The sequence below is a fragment of the Petaurus breviceps genome, unplaced genomic scaffold (assembly GCF_028583685.1).
Source record: "Petaurus breviceps papuanus isolate PSGF00001 unplaced genomic scaffold, PetGlider_PUasm1.0 213, whole genome shotgun sequence".
Classification (NCBI taxonomy): domain Eukaryota; kingdom Metazoa; phylum Chordata; class Mammalia; order Diprotodontia; family Petauridae; genus Petaurus; species Petaurus breviceps.
The window spans coordinates 7,118,882-7,133,077 of record NW_027185860.1 but is presented as its reverse complement, the minus strand read 5'-3'; positions in this window follow the sequence as shown (position 1 = coordinate 7,133,077).

The window sequence follows — 14,196 nt, the reverse complement described above, 5'->3', positions numbered from 1 at the left end:
CCTTCCCCCCTCAAACGAAGGGCTTAAAATCTTGGGGTAAGGAGTAAAGATCTCTTCTCCAAAGCTACGGAAATTGTACTTAGAGCTGTTCCTGCCCCAAGAAGTCCCATTCGAGAGTTCAGTTCTTTAGCTCTCATCCAAAGCTTGGTCAATGCCAGGTACTGGAGGTCCCTCTTTAGCTATCATCTGGAACTTGGTTGATGCCACGTCCATAATTGGCACATCACAGTCATGGACAGGGGCTGACATCTGGCTTAAGCAATCAGGCATCTGCAGGTGGAGGATACCAATACTGCAGAAAACAAATCTCACAAAGTTTAACAGACAAAACGCCAAAAAGAAACAAATATAGGATCAGCCATGCCTCCGGAATCCATGAACTCACGATACTAAACGCATTCATGGTAGAACACTAGTTAAGGGTACAATTTGACAATCATCTTCTGAATAAACAACAGCTACAGCATTATCTTTCCATGTGCTATAATCTCTGCAGCCTTTGGAACATCATTTGGTATCTGCTTTACCTATAGTTTAAATCACAATTTTATTCTATTCTGAGAACCAGATTCTTTAGTTCCTCTGATAGTTATTTCAGAAGGAGGGTCTATTTTCACAAGTGTTAAGTTTCACAAAGAATAATAATCACTTAAGCTATTCTATCATTTTTACAAAACTCTATGGGTTCTTCACACAAATTCTGCAATGTTACAATAATTTCTCCTTGATACTTAGAATCTATTACTCCAGCCAATACATGTATACCTTAAACTGCTAAGCCTAATTACGGTAAAGGGATTTTCATGCTTATCCCAGTAGAGATGTTTCTTATTTCATTTCTATCCAATCAAAAAATCTCCTAAACAACGTAAATTATATTCTGCTGAACCAGGTTTTCCTGTACAGGGTTCTGGGACGTCTTTCCTCATAGTCCAATACTCAATATTTGGGATTTTATATGTCTGCTGTTTTCTAATTTTCAGATTTGGGGCCATCATTCAGGCTAGAAGTTTTCTTTCTCCCAGTGGTCTATTCAAATTATGTAAAGCAGTGAGCAAAATATCTTTCCAATGTTGATATGAATTATTCAAACTTAACTTCCTTAACTAATCTTGCAATAATCCATTCATACTTTCAATTAACCTGGCCAGATGTTTGTGAATAGTATGGAATGTGGTATATCCATTCCATATTTTAATATACAATATTTCTTCATTTCATTACCTTTGAAATGTGACCCATTATCACTATGAATTTCATTGGGGTTGCATAATATAGACTTATGAGATCTAGAGTTTTGCAGGTGCTTTTCTGGGTTGCATTTTTATAAGGACAAGCCACCAGTACACCTGAGTGGTGAAAAAAAAGAGTATATATAAATTGGCATCCTTTTTCTTGGGGGTAGTGGACCAACATAATCTATTTGCCAGACATGGGCTGGGACTTTTTCCCTTGCTATTGCCCCAGATACTATCTGAGGAACAGCTCAATCCTTTTCCAATTGACATACATGACATTCTTCTGTTATCTTTTTTTTTGGCAAAAGCTTATAAAATTAATTCATTTGTTTACTTTTTGTTTATAAGATTCAGCTCCACAATCCCTTGAGTTTCAAATTATTTATCCCCTCCCTCTTTTGTCCCTTCCGCCATGGAGGCATTCAATCAAATATTGGATCAGAAAATACCTTTACAATAAACATTATTCACATTGTAAAGAAGGATTATAACCAATAGAAGGATCAATGAGAAAGAGGAAACAAAACAAAACAAGAAAAAGAAATAGAGCAGGTAGTTTGCTTCAATCTGCATTCAAACTCTGCAGCTCTTTCTCTGTATGTGGACATCGCTTTCCATCATGAGCCTTTTGGAGTTGTCTTGAAACCTTGCATTGCTGAGAAGAAACCATTATATCAAAGCTGGTCATCACACATACATTGGGTCTGTAATTATGTACAAATTTTTCATGGTTCTGCTCTTTTCACTCAACATCAGTTTGTATAAATCTTTCCAGGTTATTATGAAGACCGTTTGTTCCTCATATCTTATAGCACATAAGTATTCCATTACAGCCATATACAACAACATGTTTGGCCATTCCCCAATTGATGAGCATCCCCTTGATTTCCAATTCTTTGCCACTACAAAAAGAGTAAATATAAATATTTTTTGTAAAGTCAGTGCCTCTTCCCACTTCCACGATCTCTTTGGGACACAACCCTAGAAATGGTATTGCTGGGTCAAGGTGTATGTACTTATTTATATCACTTTGGGCATAGTTCCACATTGCTGTCCAGAATGATTGAATCAATTCACAACTCCACCAGCAATGTATCAGTGTTCCAATTTTTCCACATCCTCTCCAGCATTTATCATCTTCCCGTTTTGTCATCTTAGTCAATCTGACTGGTGAGATGTGGTACTTCAGAGTTGTTTTGATTTGCATTTCTCTAATCAATAGTGATTTAGAGCATTTTTTCTTATTCTTTTAGATATATTTAATTTCTTCCTCTGAAAACTGCCTATTCATACACTTAACAAGTATTCTTATATATTTGACTCAATCCTCTGTATATTTTAGAAATGAGGCCTTTATCAGAGACACTGGTTATAAAAATTCTTTCCCAATTTTCCACTTCCCTCTTAGTCTTGTTTACATTAGCTTTGTTTGTACAGAAACTTTTCAATTTGTTGTAATCAAAATTATCTATTTTTCATTTTATAATGCTCTTTAACTCTTGTTTGGTCATAAAATCCTCCCCTCTTCATGAATCTGACAGGTACATAATTCCTTGATTTCCCACATTGCTTACACTATCAGCTTTTATACTTAAATTATGCAACAATTTAGACTTGATTTTGGTATATGGTGTTAGATATTGGTCTATGCCCCATTTCTGCCATATTATATTCCAGTTTTCCCAGGAGTTTTTGTCAAATAGTGAGTACTTATCCCTAAAACTGGAGTCTTTGGGATTACCAAACAGTATGTTATTTTAATAATTGACTGTTGAGGACCATGGCTAGTGGGGCTCTGACCCCGAAGGCTGAATAAGCCCTCTCATCATAAGACCCTTCCCCATCCCCCATGAAGGCTTACATGAATGGGCTTCTCTTCCCTGTGAGAAATTAACAAGGATGCTTTCAGTGTTCTCAGGGGAAACTAGCAAAATTTTGCAATGTAGTACTAACTAGAAGCATTGGGACAACTCCATTCTGTTCTAGGGAGGTTTAGGGAGGTTTAGAACATTGTAAGCAGTACTGGTACCCTGATAACAAGGATAGAGTGAACGTCTATCATGTATGAGGCTAATGGGAACTAGGGCAATGGTATCATCCCAAAGATAGTGGCTTATAATGACTCTGCAGTTTCACACTATATATACAGGACTCTTGGCTGAATTAAGCTGATTCTTATCCACCCCACTAGAGTCCTATCTCATTTATGATTATATGCCTCTGGGTAAGTAACTCTTTTTAAGTCTATCCCTTACACCTAACTTTTCCTTCTCCACTCTGCTGCTGGCTGGCAGGGCTCCTCATTGCCACTATCTCAGACACTGCCACACAAGGGCAGGGGTCCCTGGGTGGGCTTGACTTCACAAAATTGACTGCTGGACATTTTGTTCTTCAAAATGGATTTTGTTACTGTTTTTTTTTCACGTTCTATAAATTAATGTTTTGGTGGACTAATCGGTATGGTAATAAATATTTAATTTACTTTAGGAAAAATTGTCATTTTTATTATATTAGCTCAACCCAGGCATGAGTATAGAGTCCAGTTTTTTCCAGTTACTTCGATCTGACATTATTTGTGTGAAAAGTAGCTGTGTTCGTACAGGTCCTGCGTTTGTTTTTGCAGGTGGGTTCCCAAATATTTTATAATGTCTGCAGTAAATTTATTTTTTATTTTTTTTTATTTAAATGCTTTATTAACTGCTGATTTACATCATTTGTTTCCACCAGATTTTGAGTTACAAATTTTCTCCCCGTTTTCCCCCCACCCATCTCCCCAAAACAGCAGTCCCACAGGATATCCCCACCTCCAATCTGCTCTCTCCCATATTTTCTCCCATACCCATTTCAACTTTTCCAGTGGATCTCTATGCTTCAGTGCCTATATATCTTTTTTCTTAATTACATGTAAGATGGTATTAATAATAGTATATATATATATATAAACACACACACACACACACACACACACATATATATATATTTGAATATTTGAGTTTAAAACTTTCAATTCCAGATTCATTCCCTTCCCCCCCCCTGCCACTCACCCCCACTGGGGGGACAAGCAGTTCAGTATAGGTTGTACATGTGTGGCTAATGCAAAACAATAACATAGTAGATGTATTGTAAAAGACTGACTATTTTTCCCTCCCTCCTATCCCACCTCCCACTCGTTCTATTCTCTACTTTGATCCTGTCCCTTTTCAAAAGTGGGTGCTTCCAACTTCCCTCCCCCCCAGCCTGCCCTCCCTTCCATCATCCCCCCTCACATCCCCTTCCCCCCCTATTCTCCTGGAGGGTGAGATCCCCTATTTAGTGTGTATTTCCCTCCCTTCTCAAGCCAGATTCAATAGGAATAAGGTTGAACTAATCCCTTTTGCCTTTCTATTCTTCCCCTCCATTGTAACCATTTTCCCTTGACTCTTCTGTATGAGATAGTTTGCCCCACTCTGTCTCTCCCCATCTCCTCTCATTATATTCCTCTCATCTCTTAATTTCACCTTTTAAGTATCATCCCTTCCTGTTAAATTGGTCCCGTGCCCTCTATCTATGTATACCTGTAAACGTATATACACACATTCACATATGTATTCATATGCCCGCATTCCCTCATATAAAGACATATATATATATATGTTAATTTATTATATCAAGTAGATTTTAACTTGATTCTCTAGGACTCTCTAAGTATATAATCATAGCATGTGCAAAGAGTGATAGTTTAGTCTCTTCTTCGCCTTTGATTCCTTAAATTTTGCAACTGCTAACATTGCTAGTACCAAATTCAATAACAGGGGTGATAGTGGACATCCTTATTTCACCTCTGATCTAATTGGAAATGCTTCTAAGTTATCCCTGTTACATATAATATCTGTAATGGTTTTAGACATATGCTACTTATTATTTTAATGAAGAATTCATTTATTCCTATACCTTCTAGTGTTTTCAATATGAATGTGTCTTGTATTTTGTAAAAAGCCTTTTATTCATCAATTGAGATAATCATATGGTTTCTGCTAGTTGTGTTGCTGATATGAATAACTATGCTGATGATAGTTTTCCTAATATTGAACCATCCTTGCATTCCTGGAATAAATCATATCTGATCAAAGAATGTTATTCTTGTGATAAGTTGCTGTAGCCTTTTTAATAATATTTTATTTAAAATTTTTGCATCTATATTTATGAGTGAAATTGGCCTAATTTTTCCTTCTCTGTTTTTTTTCTTCCTTATTTAGGTATCAGTACTTTGTTTGTGTCATAAAAAAATAAAATATTGTAGCATTCTCTATTCTTCAGTTTTCCCAAATAGTATGTAAAGAACTGTAATGAATTGTTCTTTAAATATTTGATAGAATTCACTAGTAAATCAATCTAGCCCTGGAGATTGTTATCTACGCATTTCATTGATTTTTGATTTCTTTTTCTGAGATGGGATTAAGTAATTTATTTCCTCTTCTGTTAATCTGGACAACTTATATTTCTGTAAATATTCCTCAATTTCACTGTCACTGTCAAATGTATATGCATACAATTTGGAAGAAATAATTCCTAAGTATTGTTTTAATTTCCTCTTCATTAGAGGTAGATTCATGCTTTTCATTTCTGATACTCATAATTTGGTTTTCTTCTTTCTCTTTTTAACATATGGACTAAAGGTATATCAATTTTATTTTTTTCCCTAAAACCAGCACTTTGTTTTATTTATTAACTCAATAGTTTCCTTAGTTTCAGTTTTCTAATTCCTCCTTTGGTTTTCAATATTTTTATTTAGTATGTAATTGGGGACTTTCAATTTGTTCTTTTTTTCTATCTTTTTCAACTGCATGTCCAATTCATTGACCTCCCTTTTCTCTAATTTATTCATGTACGCACTCAAGGATATAAATCTTCCCCTAAGAACTGCCTTTGCTGCATCCCACAAAATTTGATATATTATCTCATTATTGCCAAACTCTTGAAGGAAGTTAGTGATTTTTTCTATAATTTCTTGTTCGACCCACTCATTATTTAGGATTAAATTGTTTAATTTCCAATTACTTTTTGTCTGTCTTTCCATGGCCCTTTACTGAATATGATTTATATTGCATCGTGATCTGAGAAGGATGTATTTAATATTTCTACCTTTATATAAGGAATTGTGAGGTTTTTATGCCCTAATACATGGTCAATTTTTGAGTACGTGCCATAAATCACTGAGAAGAAAGTACATTCCTTTTTTTCTCCATTCAGTTTTTTCCAGAGATCTATCATATCTAGCCTCTCTAAATTTCTCTTCACCTCCTTCATTTCTTTCTTGTTTATTTTGAGGTTAGATTTATCAAGTTCAGAGAGTGGGAGATTAAGGTCCCCCACTAGTATCATTTTGCTATTTATTTCTTCCCCTAATTCCCTTAATTTCTTCACTAGGAATTTAGACTGTACATCACTAGGTGCATATATGTTAAATAATGATATTTCTTCATTCTTGATGGTGCCTTTTAGCAGGATATAGATTCCTTCCTTCTCTTTTTTAATTAGATCTATTTTGCTCTTGCTTTATCTGAGATAAGGATGGTTATCCCTGAATTTTTTTTTTTTTTACTTTAGCTGAAGCATAATACATTCTACTCAAACCTTTTACCTTTACCCTGGGCATATTCCTTTGTTTCAAATGTGTTTCTTGTAGTCAGCATATTGCAGGTTTATCATTTTTTTTTACCTTTTCTACCTAGTCCTTTACTTTTATCCCATTAGAGTCCCTTTGAATCCCTTGATAATTTTTTTATCATCAGATTAGTTCATTTATACACCCCCTCTATATATCTATATCCCTTTTACAGATCATGATAATTATATAAAGTTCAATATTGACAGTTACCAGCTTCTTATATAGGGGTGTAAATAGATTGATCAAATTGCATGCCAAGTTATGTACAAAGACTCTGTTAAGTACCAAGGGTCAATAAAAAAAAAAAAAACATGAAGATTGGAAAATTAAAAGAGAGTGTAAAATATCTCATTGGAAAAACTACTGACCAGGGAAACAGATCCAGGAGAATTAGTAAGTCTTAAGAATTATTGGTCTAGGGGTGGCTGGGTGGTGTAGTGAATAGAGAACTGGCCCTGGAGCCAGGAGGAGCTAAGTTCAAATCTGGCCTCAGATACTTAATACAAAAACTATCCATGTGACCTTGGGCAAGGCGCTTTACCCCAATTACCCTCCTAAAAAATCAAGAAAAAGTTATTGTTCCACCAGCAAGTCATGATGAAAAAAGCAGCCTGGACAACATCCTCCAAGGGACTGTCAAAGAAAGCTGTCGTGAAATCCTAGAATCAGAAAGTAAAATAGTTATTGAAAGAATTCACCGGTCTCCTCCAGAAAGAGATCCCAAATTGAAAACTCCTAAAAATATATTAGCCAAATTCCAGAATTAGAAGATTAAGGAGAAAATATTGCAAGCAGCCAAAAATAAATAACTGAAAGATCATGGAATTACAGCCAGGAATATACAGGACAAAGTAGCTTCCACATTAAAATATTGGAAGGATTGGAATTTTATATTTTGTGAGACAAAAGAGCTAGGATTGCAATCAAGGATTAACTACTGAGCATAATCTTTCAAGCAAAGACATTGTCATTTAATGAAATTAGAGACTTCCAAAATTCCTGAAGGAAGAGTCATAGCTCAATGGAAAATTTGATCTCCAATTAAAAGACTCAAGAAAGATATAAAAAGGTAAACAAGGAAAACACACACTCACCCATTCACACATGACACATGAACAATCACACACACATGCACATAACTTGGGGTGCAATAAGAGCAAACTGTTTACATCCCTATATGAGAAGCTGATAACAGTCAATATTAAAATTCATATGATTACCATGATCCTTAAAATGGATATACATAGATAGAGGGTATGGTTATAATTTAACTAGTCGATGATAAAAAAAATAATAAAACAACTTATTAAGGTGGCGAGAGGGACTGAAATAAGATAAATGCAAAAGATGAGAAAAAAAAGGTAAATTATGCCATACAAAGAGGCACGAACACATAGGAAATAGGGAGAGGAGCATGATTTGAACATTATTCTCACTGGTTCTGATTCAAAGAAGGATCAACAAAATCCATTAAATATAAGACTAACATGAAAAGACACAATAGCTCATAAAATAGAGGGAAAGGAGGAAAGGAAAGGAGCACTATATGAAATTTACTTTCATTGGTTTGGGGTCAAAGGGGAAATAACATACTCTGATAAGTATAAAAATCTATTGTGTCCTATAGGCAGTAGGAGGGTAAGGGGGAGAATAAGAAGGGGGAGGTTATACAAAGCGAGGGAAATAGCAGTAAGGGAAGAACATAGGTAAAGAGGGGGGGGTCACTGGTAGGGGATATTGAGGGAGGTGATGGTCAAAAGGAAAACTCTTAAGGAAGAGAAGGCAGAAGGAAGAAACAAAAAAACATAAACAGGGGAGGGAATATCGAATGGAAGAACAGAGACAGACAGTAATCATTACTGTGAATGTGGATGGGATGTATTATCCCATAAAACAGAGGAGGATAGCACAATGGATTAAAAATCATAATCCTACAATACGCTGTTTTAAAGAAACACATTTGAAACAAAGGGATATACACAGGGTAAAGGTAAAAGGCTGGAGTAGAATATATTATGCTTCAGTGAGAGTAAAAAAAAAGGAGGGGAAGCAATCCTTACCTCAGATTAAAAAAAAAAAAAAGGTAGGATAGCATCCGAAATCTTGCAGGATAAGTTAAGGGAATTAAGGAAGAAATAGTTAGCAAACTGATATTAGTGGGGGAATTTAATGTCCCCCTTTCTTAACTTGACAAATCTAACCTCAAAATAAACAGGAAGTCAGTGAAGGAGAACAATAGAATTTTAGAAGGGCTAGACATGATAGATCTCTGGAGAAAACTGAATTGAGATCAAAAGGAATATACTTTCTTCTCAGCGATTCATGGCACATACTCAAAAACTGACCATGTACTAGGTCATAACAACCTCACAATTCAGAACAGAAACGCAGAAATATTAAATGCATCCTTCTCAGATCATGATGCAACAATAATTATATGGGAAGAGACTAAAAACTAATTGAAAATTTAAAAAAAATTAATCCTAATGAAGCAATGGGTCAAATAAGAAATTAGAGAAACAATCAGTAACTTCATTCAAGAGAATGAGAAACAGTGCTTAGGAGATATTTTATATCCCTGAGTGCATACATGAATAAATTAGAGAAAAGGGAGGTCAATGAATTAGCCATGCAACTGAAAAAAATAGAAAAAGAACAAATTGAAAATCCCCAATTATATTCTAAATTAGAAATATTGAAAACCAAAGGAGAGATTAATGAAATTGAAATTAAGAAAACTATTGAATGAATAAATAAAACTAAGAGCTGGTTTTATGATAAAACCAATAAAATTGATAAACCTTTAGTCAATATCATAAAAAACAAAGAAGAAAACCAAATTATGAGTATTAAAAATGAAAAGGGTGAATCTACCTCTAATAAAGAGGAAATTAAAATTATAGGTAGGAATTATTTTGCCCAATTTTATGCACATAAATTTTACAATCTTAGTGAAATGGATAAATACGTACAAAAATATAAGTTGCCCAGATTAACTGAAGAGTAAGTAAATTACTTAAATAGCCCCATCTCAGAAAAAGAAAAACAAGCCATCATTGAACTCACTACGAAAAAATCTCCAGGGCCAGATGAATTTAATATTGAATTCTATCAAACATTTAAACAACAATCGTTTACAGTACTATTCAAACTATTTGGGAAATTAGTGAAAAAGTCCTACAAAATTCTTTTTATGACACAAACATGGTACTGATACCTACATCAGGCAGAGATAAAACAGAGAAAGAAACTTATAGACCCATTTCCCTCTAGAATGTAGATGCAAAAATTTTGAATTAAATATTAGCAAAAAGTTTACAGCAAGTTATCACAAGCATAATAAATTTTTATCACATAGGATTTATTCACTGAATGCAAGGAGGATTTAATATTAGGAAAACCATCAGTAAAATTGATCACATCAACAATATAACTAGCAGAAAGCACATGATTATCTCAATAGAATCAGAAAAGGCTTTTCAGAAAATACACCTATTCCTTTTAGAAATACTAGAAGGTATAGGAATAAATGGAGACACCTTAAAGTTATAGGTAACATCTATTTAAATCCATCACCAAATATTATATGTAATGGGGATAAGCTAAAAGCATTTCCAATAAGATAAGGGGGGAACAAGTGTGTCCACTATCACCCCTCTGATTCAATCTGGTACTAGAAATGTTAGCAATTAGAGAAGAAAAGGAAATCAAAGGAATCAATTTAGGCAAAGAAGAGACCAAGTTATCACTCTTTGCAAATGATATGATGTTATACGTAGAGAATCCTAGATAATCAAATAATAATAATAAAAATATTTGAGACAATAAATCAATTTGGTGAAATTGCAGGATATAAAATGAACTGACATAAGTCCTCAGCATTCCTGTATATTTCTAATGAAATTCAACAGGAAGAGATAGGATGAGAAATCCCATTTAAAGTTACTGTAGGCATTATAAAATATTTGGGAATCTACCTGCCAAAACAAAACCAGTACCTATATGAATACAACTACAAAACACTTTTCACACAAATAAAGTCAAATCTAACTAATTGGAAAAAAAACATCATTTGCTCGTGTCTGGGTCTAGCTAATATAATAAAAATGACAATTTTGCCTAAATTGAATTATAAATTAAGTGCCATGCCTATCAACTTACCAAAAAAATATCTACTTTGTAGAGCTAGAAAATGTAGTAACAAAATTTATTTGGAAGAAAAAAAGGTCCAGAATATCAAGGGACTTAATGAAAAAAATGCTTGGGAAGGTGGACTAGGTATACCAGATTTTAATCTGTATTATAAAGCAAAAGTCATCAAAATTACTTGGTACTGGCTAAGGAATAGAGGAGTGGATCAATGGAATAGATTGGGTACATGAGACTCAGCAGTCAGTGACTATAGCAATCTACTGTTTGGTAAATCCAAAGATCCCAGTTTTTGTGTTAATAACTCACTATTTGACAAAAACTGCTGGGAAAACTGGAATATAGTGTGGCAGAATGTGAGCATAGACCATTATTTAACACCATATACAAAAATCAATTTTAAATGAGTTTCTGACCTAGGTAAAAATGATGATACTGTAAGCAATCTGGGAAAGCAAGGGATATTTTACCTGTCAGATTTGTGCATAGGGGAAGACTTTATGAAAAAACAAGAATTACAGAGCATTATAAAATGTGAAGTGGATAATTTTGATTACATGAAATTGAAAAGCTTCTGTACAAAGAAAGCCAACGTAACCAAGATTAGGAGGAAAGTGGAAAATTGGGAACGGATATTTACAAATCATGTCTCTGATAAAGGGTTCATTTCTATAATATACAGAGAACTGAGTCAAATATATAAGAATACAAGTAATTCCCCATTTGATAAATAGTCAAAGGATATGAACAGACACTTCTCAGAAGAAGAAATTAAAGATATCTATAAACATAAGAAAAAATGTTGTAAATAACTTTTTAGAGAAATGCAAAGCAAAACAACTCTCAGTTACCACATCTCACCAATCAGATTGGCTAAGATGACAAAACAGAAAAATGACTAATGTTGGAGAGGATGTGGAAAAATTGGAACACTAATGCATTGCTGGTAGAGTTGTGAACAGATTCAACTACTCTGCATAGCAATCTGGAATTATGGCAAAAGGGCTATAAATAATTTCATACCCTTTGACATAGCAATACCACCTTAGGATTGTATGCCAAACAGATCACAGAAGTGGGAGGAAGCCAGACATGTACAAAAATATTTATAGCAGCTCTTTTTGTGGTGGCAAAGAATTGGAAATTAAGGGGGTGCCCAACAATTGGGGAATGGCTGAAAAAGTTGTGGTATATGCATGTAATGAAATACTATTGTGTTATAAGAAACTAGGAGTAGATGGGGTTCATATTTACCTAGAGGGGCTTATACAGACTGATGCTGAGTTAGAAGAGTAGAACCAGGAAACATTTGTACACAATTACAGACATATTGTACGTGTGACGACCATCTTTGATAGACTGGGCTCTTTTCAGCAGTGCAATGCAGGGTATAGGTCAAACCCAATAGACTCATGATAGAGAGAGATGTCTGCATCCAGAAAAGAAGTAGAAAGAAGTGAGTTTGGATCCTGATTGAAGCAAACTATCTGCTCTTTTTCTTTTTCTTGCTTGGCTTTGTTTCCTCTTTCCCACTGTTCATTCCATCTGATACAATCCTTCAGTATAAGTTAACTAATGTCTTGTGTGAAAGTACTTGCCCATCCTATACTTGATTGTATGCTGCCAAGAGGAGGGGGATGGGGGAAAGAGGGAGAGGAAATTTGAAACTCACAGAATTGTGGAACTAAATCCTGTAAACTAAAAATAAACAAAGAAAACAACAACAACAACAAAACATGTTTTTTGACCTAATCTAGCAGAGCAGGCATGCATGCTAATACATCCATTAACCATGCTGATTTTTGGAAGTTTAATTGAAGGGATGAACATTGTGTACAAAGTATATTAAATTTCATTATTCTCCCCACAGAGCCTGAGATGGTGAAGGGAAAAATGCACATTCAGGAATTTTAGGAAACTATACATTTCCTTAAATTCCTTGGTAAATGCCACTATGTAAAAGTTAATGATGTTAATGTTAATCAGGTAAATGAAACTGGATAATTTCTCACTAGGGTTTAGCAGTAGGAACAGTTTCCTGGAATGTGTGCTTGACCCAATAATATTAAGTAGACAAGCCCACCACTCAGGTTTGCCCAAGGAATATAAAGAAAATCAGAGACACAAAGAAATAGAGGAGGAGAGGTAGAGGAAATAGGTCTAAACCATTGGGCAAAGAATTGTGAATCATTTCTCAATATCTGAAGAAAGACATTTCTCTGAAATATTTGACTTTGCAGATTCACTTTATTCTATAACAGTTTTAGTCAGTTACTGACAATGGAAAAGAGTTTTTAAGTTCTTATTTTGGAAAAAAAAATAAACAAAAACAATTTAAAAAAATCCTAAATTGTCATTTAAATTAGCATCTTCTAATTCCAAATCCAATGATGCTCTTCCCACCAAATAGTTTACATTCATTTTCAAAGACTGTAGCTATAGATTCTAAAGGAAGGCCTATGAATATAGATTTTGATTTGCCATGATCTTAATAAAATGTAACCTTCCATCTAATTTCTGAATGTTCCAAGCTACAAATGTTTCACCTTTATTTTCATTAAGGCACCAAAAGAAAATAACTGGAAGTCCTGTACAAAATTAAATCAGAGAAAAGGTTACAGTTTACAAAGATCCAAAGTTAAAATCTGAATTTTAAAAGGAGTGAAATCCCTCTGCCTCTTTCTTCTTACTGTTATCTGGTTGGAACTTTCAGCATTTGACCTACTGTAAGACTGTAAATGCGTGACTTAGGGTAATTACACCAGAAGAGGTCCTTCAAAACACACCTAAGATGTGTGCATATGATGTTTTATAATGTGAATGGGAAATTGACTTGTTGAAGCATACTGCCCTTCACCAACTTTGAAGGAGAATTTTGAATAGAAATGATGGGGACTCATGGAGTTCTATTTCCATGCATGTGTGAAAGGAACTGAGAATAAGTATGATCTCAATCTCATAAACATATGTGAGATATCCCTCTCAGTAGCTCTTTCCATGTAGCTACTTTACTAAAAATTAATTATTTTAACAGCCTATTTATTTCCCAGTGTGGTTCTAAGTACTGAGTATGCAAATACAAACTAACAAAGGATAGATAGGTAAATAGATAGAAAGATAGATAGATAGATAGATAGATAGATAGATAGATAGATAGATAGA